Below are 10,151 nucleotides of genomic sequence, written 5' to 3'. Positions count from 1 at the left end.
AATCCTAGGGGATTAGGAATCAAGAGAAGAGTCCCAAACTATAATTGTACATTCACTAATGAGAAACCGAATTTCAGATGTTAATAATTGTGCTTGCCTCAGGGGTGAATGACCACCCAGCTTATGGGATGTAAAATTTTGAGGAGGAACGCAAGACCGAGTACATGAGGAGTACAAACATCATCATTTGTAAGGGTTAAACCTTATTTAAGGAAGAAGTTATGATTTCTATGATCCCCATATCGAGGATAGTAATCGTTCATATGAAGAGGTGATCGCCCCAAGAAGGGTGCAGCATATTGTGGAACCTGTTGTCAAAGGTCATTTTTAGCCCTGAAGACGTGAAAAGATGAAGTCCCAAATCATAAAGAAGAGGATCTGTGCTCATGAAGCACACATCCGAAAACCCCAAAAAGATTTGGAATCATGAAGCAATCAAGATCTACCAGCCACAACTCAAGTTGTAGATTCCATCATTGGAGTACCACAACTCTCAATCACAAAATCAAGAAGTCGTTCCCATAATTATGGGATTTCTTGTGACCCGAACGCTGATTCGAAGGACCGATACCCAATCTCAAGGAGTGGAAAACCAAGGGATGAATCCCAAATCGTATTTCAGATGTTAACACTTATGTTTTCATCTAGAAGGGACACTAAACCACCTGGTTAGAGAAAACTTCAGCGTCGATCGCATTAGGAGTATGAATTCCGGTATTTGCAAGGGCTGAGCCCCATTCGTAAATGAGTCAGAGATTTCTTTTGTCCCAATACCTAAGATAGTGATCGTTCATCTAGTAAAGAGAATGAGTTAAGAAGGAGATGACCAAACACAGAGCCCATTTTCAAAATACGTTCACATAATAGAGGGCACAAAGTGAAGATTTCTCAAATCATTGTGAAAAATAATTTGAGCTCATGAGGAGCACATTAACAAGATTTAACAAGTTTGGAGATGCGTTAGGAAAAAACCCGATCTTAACCCAAAGGGATGATTTAAGATCCCCAAATTCAAAAGATAGAATCCTCAAGTTTAAGGGTCGAATCCCCAATTTCTAATGGTTGTTGAGACCTTAACTCTACCAATATTCTCTTTTCCAAACCATAGATGATCCGGGATATGGATTCAAAGATTATGTTCAAGAATGCGGAATTCAATAACCGTACACAGGCTATACACCCCCTTAGATTCAATGGTTGAAACCCATCAATGACCAACTTTGTGGTTATTCCCGTCCCTATATAGAGGATGATAAAATTTGAAGTGATAATGATGCCACTCCAAGAAGGTGATGTCTAGGAAATGACCGATCGAAGGAGGATGTCCCAATCCTCAAGGACCGAAAGCTTAGGATGAAGAACAACGAATTTTCATCTCATCAAACTCGTGATTTAGTGGAGGAAAAGAAACCTAAAAAGTGAACAACAAACTCGATTACTTACAAAATTTGGAGAGCCTAGAGCCCCGAGGGTCTATTCCCCGGTATAGTTGGTTCGAACGCCTTTTCATAAAGAAGAAAGACAAAAATTCCAGGGGTTGATCCCAAAAATTTGATGCCCCTTAAAGGTCTGAATGATCCAACGTATCTCTATACTAGAGAACCTATGAATACCTATATTTCAAGGAAGCTGAAGGTACCCCAATCTGGGCGTATGATGGATTTATTAATCCGGATAACCACATAGGAAAGTTTTCAAAGTCTCTACTACAACAGCTGAAGCAAGATTTTATAAAGTACATGACATTTTCTTAAACCCTCGGGGGAATGAATCAACAATGGTCCAAGAGTGCATGAGCTATTTTGCATCCTTCATGAACATGAGACGAGGATATAAAGAATCCATGCATGATCTGGTCCGATTCAAAGGAAATCCCTGATCACCACGTACTTGAATAATAGGATGGCAATGATAGTCCAACAAGAAGCCTGGGATGTTAACTTTAAGTTATCACTGGCCGAAACCAATATGAAAAGCATACATAAGTTACAACCATAGGAAGGCAAAAATAAATAACATGAAGAAGAATTTGGCCCCTGATAGGAGGCGATGAATAATAACTAGAAGCAGAATGATCAAAAGTGTGGTGCTAATCATAAGTATCCCTGATGGAGACTCTCCCCCGAGAAAGAATAATAGAGAACCAAAGTTCACCAAATATGCACGCTTTAATGCTCTAAGAAGCCGAATCTTGTGTAAACATGAAAAGATAAAATGGTCGACGACTAAAGCCACCGCACTTCAACCCTAAAGAGAGGAAAAAGAATTTATATTTACGATTTCATGAAGAGGAAATTGACGATTACCGTCAGCTAAGGAATAAAATTAAGTTTCTAATCCAGAGAGGAATACCGAACATGTTTACCAAGATAGTGAAGGAAGCAATAAAGTGAAAGATTATAAATAATAAGAGGAGAGAACAAAATACTCTAGAGAAATACACATCCCCGAGTGCCAGTAATCAAAATGATCTTTCGAAGACTAACGATCGATGGGACTTGAAGAAGCTCAATGAAAGTTTGTGCCCGAAAGGTAGTACACCATAATAAGCTAACATTGGAAATTTCCATTAACTTTGATGATTCTGATTTAGGAGGGATGAAATTCCTTTATGAAGACCCGATGATTGTCACACTATGATACAAAACTCTGATAGATTCTTGGAAAATGAGACTCGTTGATTCCCAACTTGCATTTTATGATATGTTGCCACGATTAAAGGCCTGATGGAATCAGGGGCAGGTCCTCCCAATAGAAGACATGGAATTCTGAAAGGCCGACGAGCAAGAAGGAAATCCAGCAGCGGATCTGGAGAACGAAGAGGATTTTTTTACAATTGGCAGGCGAGAAACCATAGAATAATAAGCTGATTTTAAGGTCGAAATTACTAAGGTACCACTCATCACCAACTTTTTAATATTATGTATCTTTTTGCTGCTTTTATTTTGAGAAATCAAATGCCACCTACCAAAGGTTAGAAAGTAAAAAATTTTGAGCATCTCTATTGAAAGACAATGAAAGTCTATGGTATAATAAAATTAAGAGCCTAGACAAGATAGAAAATATAAAACACCTCCGATAGGTATTTGAAGTGTAGATGCACCACAAGATGATGTTAAATCCTACAAGGTGTGCCTTCGAGGTAGGATCTCGAAATTTTTGGGCCACATCTCCGAGTGGGAAATCAAGGCCAATGTTGATAAGAATCCTGGTTATGGAACCTTCATCTTTCATTAAGAACATGAAGAAACTAAAAAGTGCAATTTTGGAGAGGTTCATCTCCGAATCCAGTGACAAGTGCTTGTTCCTCTTCACGGCATGGAAGAAAGTAAAGAATTCTTCATGAACTGATACAAGCAAGGTAATCTTTAAGGAATTAAAGAAGAAGATAACTACAACACCCGAAGAAGTACTAAATCTATACATGGAAAAACTCAATTGTGTAATTGAGATTTGTCCCTGTAAGAAAAGACATGGAGGTTCAGCAACCCACCTACTAGGACAGTGAAGTTTTGTATGAATAACTCCACTATTGAGAAGTTCGCATTAGCCGTGACCACGACCCGAGGAAATTAAATTGTATTTCCAAGTGTGTAATATTAAAAAACTAGCCCCGGGGGACAGAATGCATAACCCTTAGGTTAATGGAAGGTTGTTTAAGTGGACAATTAAGCCTGGCGAACTCAGTATAAACAAGAATTGTGCTTAAGGTGCAAGATTTGATAGACTTCATGGTTGAATGCTCCATTAACAACCAAGAAGTCGGGGGCATGAAGAGATACCCCGTGAGGGAAAGGAAATATGTCAACAAGGGAAAGAGATGATACTCAAGTGATATTCGGTTCTCTATTTTGATGGATCGTCAAAAACAAAAATAAGTAGTGCAAGATCATGATGGATCTATGATGGTTCTATATTTTGATCGACCGTCAAAAAAAAGTAGTGCAAGATCATGATGGATCTATGATAGAATTTTTTCATGATATTGGATTTCTCAAATGACGAACAACGAAGACAAGTATAAGGCCTTGGTGGCCAGAATTATCTCAGCTGAAACGCCGAGGGTCAAGAACTTCAAAAGTTTGTGGAGACTCAATGTTGATGTTTTCTTAAAGTAAATGGGGAATTCAAAATAAAGCATGGGACAACAATAATGTAATATCCGGGATATATCGTGTAATTATTTTTGCTATTAAATAATTATTATATGTGTTCCGTATCTATTCTGTGAATTATTTGTTAAGTGTTAAATATGTTTGGATGTTTAAAAATATTATTAATTGAGTATTTTAATTTTTATATGTCCAAAATAAAATATAGATAATTGTCATATCTTCCTAATTATTTTTATGTTGATTTATGAATTTATAGGAATAATATGAATTTTATAAAATCTTTTTCCGGGTATTTAAAATCTATTTTATAAAAATGGGAACCAACCGACGTCATCCGTTGTTATGATTTTAGAACCCGAAACTCTTCCGAGAACTCCTTCCTAACCTAATTTTAATATTCCGAGCATTTTCCATGTTTCGACTTTTTCGATCCGGCGTACGGTTTGTCCTGCGCGGGTTCCGGCGCAACATTTTCGATACAATATTCATTTCGGTAAATCAATAAAACTCGTATCTTCGAGAAATGGGAGCTTTTTATTAAACTATCACAATTATCACCTCGTAATACGTGTATCCAGGCGCTGAGACCAAGACCGCAGTACAAATTGTACTAATTTGGATAATTATCCCGAAAACCGATACCGTTTGGATCAGTATTTATAAATAAACGTACCGTTTTATATCCGGAATGATCCAACGGGATACTAATTTTCCGTAATTATAAATAGCCTTTTACCGTATTTTATTTCGTATCAAAATCATTTGCAGACAGTTAATTATATAATTTTCCAAAGAAAAACCCTAAATTCATAAAACCTTTTGAGAATGAAACTACCATTTCAAGGTGTTATTGAAATCAGTTGGAAAAGTTGGAGTAACCAAATCAAAGGTCTCAAGAAGTACTATCAGATTCCAGAACCTGTTTTACTGCATAATCAAAGGTTAATTTATATATTTTTATATAATTTCAAATTATTTTTATTAAAAATATGAATTTCTGTTCAGATGATTGTTTGTATGATTTGATGATTGCATGTTGTAGAGCTTGTTTTCCTGATGATTTTCATATGTCATACGTCTGATTTGGAGTTCAATAACACGCTCAAAAGTGGGTTTAATTCTCGAATTTTAAAATTAGGGTTTATAATCCGTATGAATGTTTTCAATTGAAATTTGGGGCTTTTTGATCTAGGGGTTATTAGCTGATGACTTATAGTGGGTTGTGTTCCTTATGAAATTTGAAATCGATTGGTATATAGCTCGTTAACAGAGGATTAGTGAATCGAAGGGAGTTGTGTTTTGAAGATTTACGATGTTCGCCGGAAACCGACGATGTTCTTGGCCAATTTCCGGCCAGGACAGGGATGATTGATGTGTTTTGATTGCATGAATAGATTCCTGGTGTTGAGTAGTGTAAATCTGGAGCAGATGGTGAGGTGAGGGTGCCGGAATCGAGTTCTCCGGCCACCCCTGTATTTTTCGGCGACGGGGGTGTAAAAATTACAGATTAGTCCCTGGACTTTTGGGGATGATGAAGTTTGGGCCCTGAAGTTTCCAGAGCTTTCAAAAATAGGATTCCTGTTTTAAAAATATTCAAAAATCATATTCCCTATTTATTTTTATTATAAAAATTTGATTTTAATTTCTGAAAATTCCAAAAATTATTATTTTAATTCCAAAAATTATTTTTAATTTAAAAATAAATCTAAATTAATTAGTTAATGAATTTTAGTTAATTTTTAATTGATTAATTGGTCAATTAATTCGAAAATTAATTGATTAATTGATTTTAATTAATTATTTAATTAGGTTTAATTATTTAAAAATGATTTAAAAATTCCGAAAAATAGTTTCGAGCTTTAAAATATTATTTTAAATTATTTTCAAGGCTCGATAATTATTATAAATTGTTTTAAAGCTAGAATAGGCCAACCGAACCCTGTTTATTACTCCGAAATTGATCCAGCGACCCATTTTAATTCCGAAAAATGTTTTAAAATCATTTTAAGTACCCGAAAACATGTTTATGACCCGAGACTTCTTTGTAAATGTTATATCATTGATTATGTGACGTGTTATGTGCTATATGTGACTTGTTGCTTGACTGTCGGTCTGTATATTCGATGTTTACTTGTTTATTGCATAACTTTCATTCCGTTAATCGGATTTGGGTGAAACGAAGGGTAGATAGAAGTATGTGTCGAATAGAATCGTATAAGTTGAATATTGATATATGCTTATGATATGTGAGCAGAAGAGGCAAGGCGTAGGAAAGGGAAACAAGTAGTCGAGGAGTAAGACAGTCGTGACTGAAAGCGAGTGCAGTATAATAAGCTAGTACCAAGCAAGTGTTCTGAACTTTCTCGAGATATTGTAGTGATTGATAGTTCTGTTTTATATTGCAAGTGCTTTGAAGCACTGAACCCTAAACCCTGATTCCAGTTATTGATCTTGAGCCATAAACCTGATTCTTTCTAGACCATTGATTATTGTATACCCAAATACGAACCTCAAATATACGATACTACTCCATAATTACATACAAACTAAATATCAAACATTGAACCAGATTGCTTACACATTCAAACCATTGTATCTTATGCTTGAAAGCCCAAATCCTTGAAACCTTGAAACATTGTTTCCTTTGTTATCCAATTCTTTCACTACCTAGCATCCATGCTTTGAAAATGCCATATTGATCCTTATGTAGATTGAAACCATTTTCATTATTGAACGTCCAATATTGTTAATGATTCCGTTTATTGCTTATTACTGTTTATTTTGTTATTATGTTAGAATTGGATTGTTTTTATAAATTTGTGGACCAGATTCGTGGTCAGACCATATAATGGTCAAGTTAGGCTAATGTGTGCCTTAGATCCAGTAATTAGAGCAGTGTTGTGTGCTTTGCTCGGGGTTAGTACGTGACTGATCAGCAGCCTAACCTTGGTTTTTAAAATGAAAATATAATATCCAATTCTAAATCATAATCTATTATTCACTTGACATCATAACCATGTTCACCTGATGATCATTATTCTCAGTTTTGTCATTGCGACTTGCTGAGCTAGTTAGCTCATTGGTGCGATGTTGTTTATGTTCTTTTCCAGTTAGAAGGAACCGGTTGGTACCGAAGATCCCCAGTCCAGCGCGAGAGCTAAGGGTTCAGGTTGATCGAGTTGAGCTAGTAGGCTTCTTTTGGAGTAATTTAAGTTTGTAAAAGTTTGTAATATTGTTAATTACTCAGCTCTGAGTTGGAATAGTTGGGATTCAAATGTTTGTAATATAAGTAAGTGTGTTTGGCTTATGTGCATACTTTAACCTATTGTGGTCCGTGGTAGTTGGTAAGTAGGGTCACTGCATATTATTATTATCTTTATTATTGTTATAAGCAGGTTATTAATAAGGTGTGTGTGTGTGGACCCCAAACTTCTGACCCGGGTTTGGAGGGCGCCATAAATAAAATATGAGAAATTTGTGAAGACGCGACTCAATTTAATAAGGGTTACATCCTGAGGGAGGAAAGCATGAAGGTCGTTGCCTAGGAAATAGAAAGTTATACGGGAAGTTTTTACTTCTAAGTCCTGAAGACCAAAAACTAATACAAAACTGATAGCACCGATACGTGTAAGGACTTGTTGCCTAGGTGACTCAATCAAAACTAGTCGGTGACCCGAAGATACCATGGGAGCATGAAAAATGCTGGAAAAGCTTAAGGCTTTAATCTGATTGCAAGGACTTTATGAAAAAAGTAGTTCGTGGTTCCTTACTTGAAATGCCCGAAACCCCGAAAAATGGAGTTGGCCTTGAAGGAAAGAAGAACCGTAAGCTATGCTCGGGGGCAAGGTTATCGCTCAAAACGTATCATATATTTTGGTTCTATCGGTTGGAGATGATGGCTGATGACAAAGATAATGAGAATAAAATATGATGGATACCCGGAACACGCACATAGCCAATGCCCAAAGGTAGTTCCTGATAATAATCATAAGTTACTTCATAAGGTGGATTGAGGTTAAGCATTTATCTATGATAACCACCAATCAAGTGACATAATTTCTGTGAGAAAGTGTGATACACGAATATGGACTTCCGTGAATCCTAGTGACAGATGATGAACATCAGCTCAACAACAAGGATTTAAACAAACAAGCAATTAATAGTCCGTGATTCCTACTTCATGCTTGTCCAAAGTGAATAAGCAAGCCAAGACGAGAAATGCTTCAACACACTATCTACTTCCCATATCATGGGTGAATCGTGCCACTTAAAAGGTAAATGCAGGAGTTACGTCATTCTTGTTAACCTGCAAAGATAAGGTTGGGATGCCCTTTGGAATCACTCCATCCCAAGGGTTGAGGCCTTTGAGTCCGAGAATTACGAAGAATACATGACACATGCTCTAAATTTGATTAATCCAACATCGGGATTGTTGAGGATCAAAAACGAGTTTCTTATAACATAAGGAGTAAAATAATGATTTTGTTGACAATACGCATTACTACCTAGAGAGAATAATGCACCTCGAGTTGGGCATAATGGAAATCCGAATCCCATATTTCGAAGGGCCGCATGTAGTCAAGAACAAATAAGGATGAGGTTCCTACAAGCTTGAAGACATTTAAAGAAAAGGAAATTTATACTTGACACACTTTAAACCTGAGGTTTAATTAAATCGAGCATCCAAATAGGACAATACACTTAGTGAGATGAACTAAGGGAAGAGAAGTTGGGGGGCTCGTAGAGGCCACGTTCCATCCGGTAGAAGGCAAGGAGAAGGCACGTATCATCCAAGCAAACGCTCGTAGAGCCATGATTTTATCTGATTAAAGGATCAAGGATTGTAAGTGGCAAGAGGAGAATGCTATTATAAGTTAGAGCCCAGAATAAACTTTGAATTTATATATCATAAGCTCAGATTGGGAAAGTTAGCAAAAAGTTATGGTTGTTGAAAGGCTTGTAGCTCGTAATTGGGAATCCCGATCTAAATTGTGAATCCTAGTCCAAGAGGTCAGAATCCTAGTCCAAGGAGTCAGAATCCTGATCTAAATTGTGAATCTTGGTCTAAGGGGTCAGAATCCTGATCTAAGAGGTCAGGATTCCTGATCTAAATTATGAATCATGGTCCAAGGGGTTAGAATCCTAGTACAAGGGGTCAGAATCCAGATCTAAATTGTGAATCCTTGTCCAAGGGGACAGAATCCTAGTCCAAGGGGTCATAATCCTGATCTAAATTGTGAATCCTGGTCCAAGGGGTTAGAATCCTGATCCAAGAGGTCAGGATTCCTGATCTAAATTTTGAATCTTGGTCATAGGGGTCAGAATCCTAGTCCAATGGGTCAGAATCCTGATCCAAGAGGTCAGGATTCCTGACCTAATTTGTGAATTATTCGACCAAGGGTCAGAATCCTGATCCAAGGGGTCAAGATTCCTGATCAAAATAGAGAATCGTCGACTAAGGCTCAGAATCCTGATCCAAGGGGTCAGGATTCCCGATCTAAATTATGAATCGTTTGGCCAAGGGTCAGAATCCTGGTCCAAGGGGTCAGGATCCTGATCGAATCATCCTGACCGAAAGTAGCTTCGACCAGACACTATGGGACCATAATTCGACAGGAATCCACCAAGATCTTGACCGAATGGATTCCTGGTCGAATTTTTTTTAAAAAAACTGAAATTAAGGAAAATTCCCGTAAAATAAGGAAAATTCCCGGAAAATTCCCGGAAAATTAAGGAAAATTCCCAGAAATTAAGGAAAATCCCCGGATAATTAATGAAAATTCCTGAAAAATAAAGGAAAATTTATGGAAAATTAAGGAAAATTCCAGAAAACTAAGGATAATTCCTTGAAAATTAAGGAAAAATCCTGGAAAATTAAGGAAAATTCCCGGAAAAATTAGGAAAAATACCTGGAGATACAATTTTTTTTTTAAATATTAGGAAAAATTACAAAAATACCCTGAAGTACGGAATAATTCCGAAAATATTAGGAAATTAGGAAAATACCTGGAGGTACGAAAATTCTTAAATTTAGGA

Source organism: Apium graveolens, chromosome 2, assembly GCF_009905375.1.
Source record: "Apium graveolens cultivar Ventura chromosome 2, ASM990537v1, whole genome shotgun sequence".
Lineage (NCBI taxonomy): Eukaryota > Viridiplantae > Streptophyta > Magnoliopsida > Apiales > Apiaceae > Apium > Apium graveolens.
Note: the sequence above shows the minus strand (reverse complement) of the source record.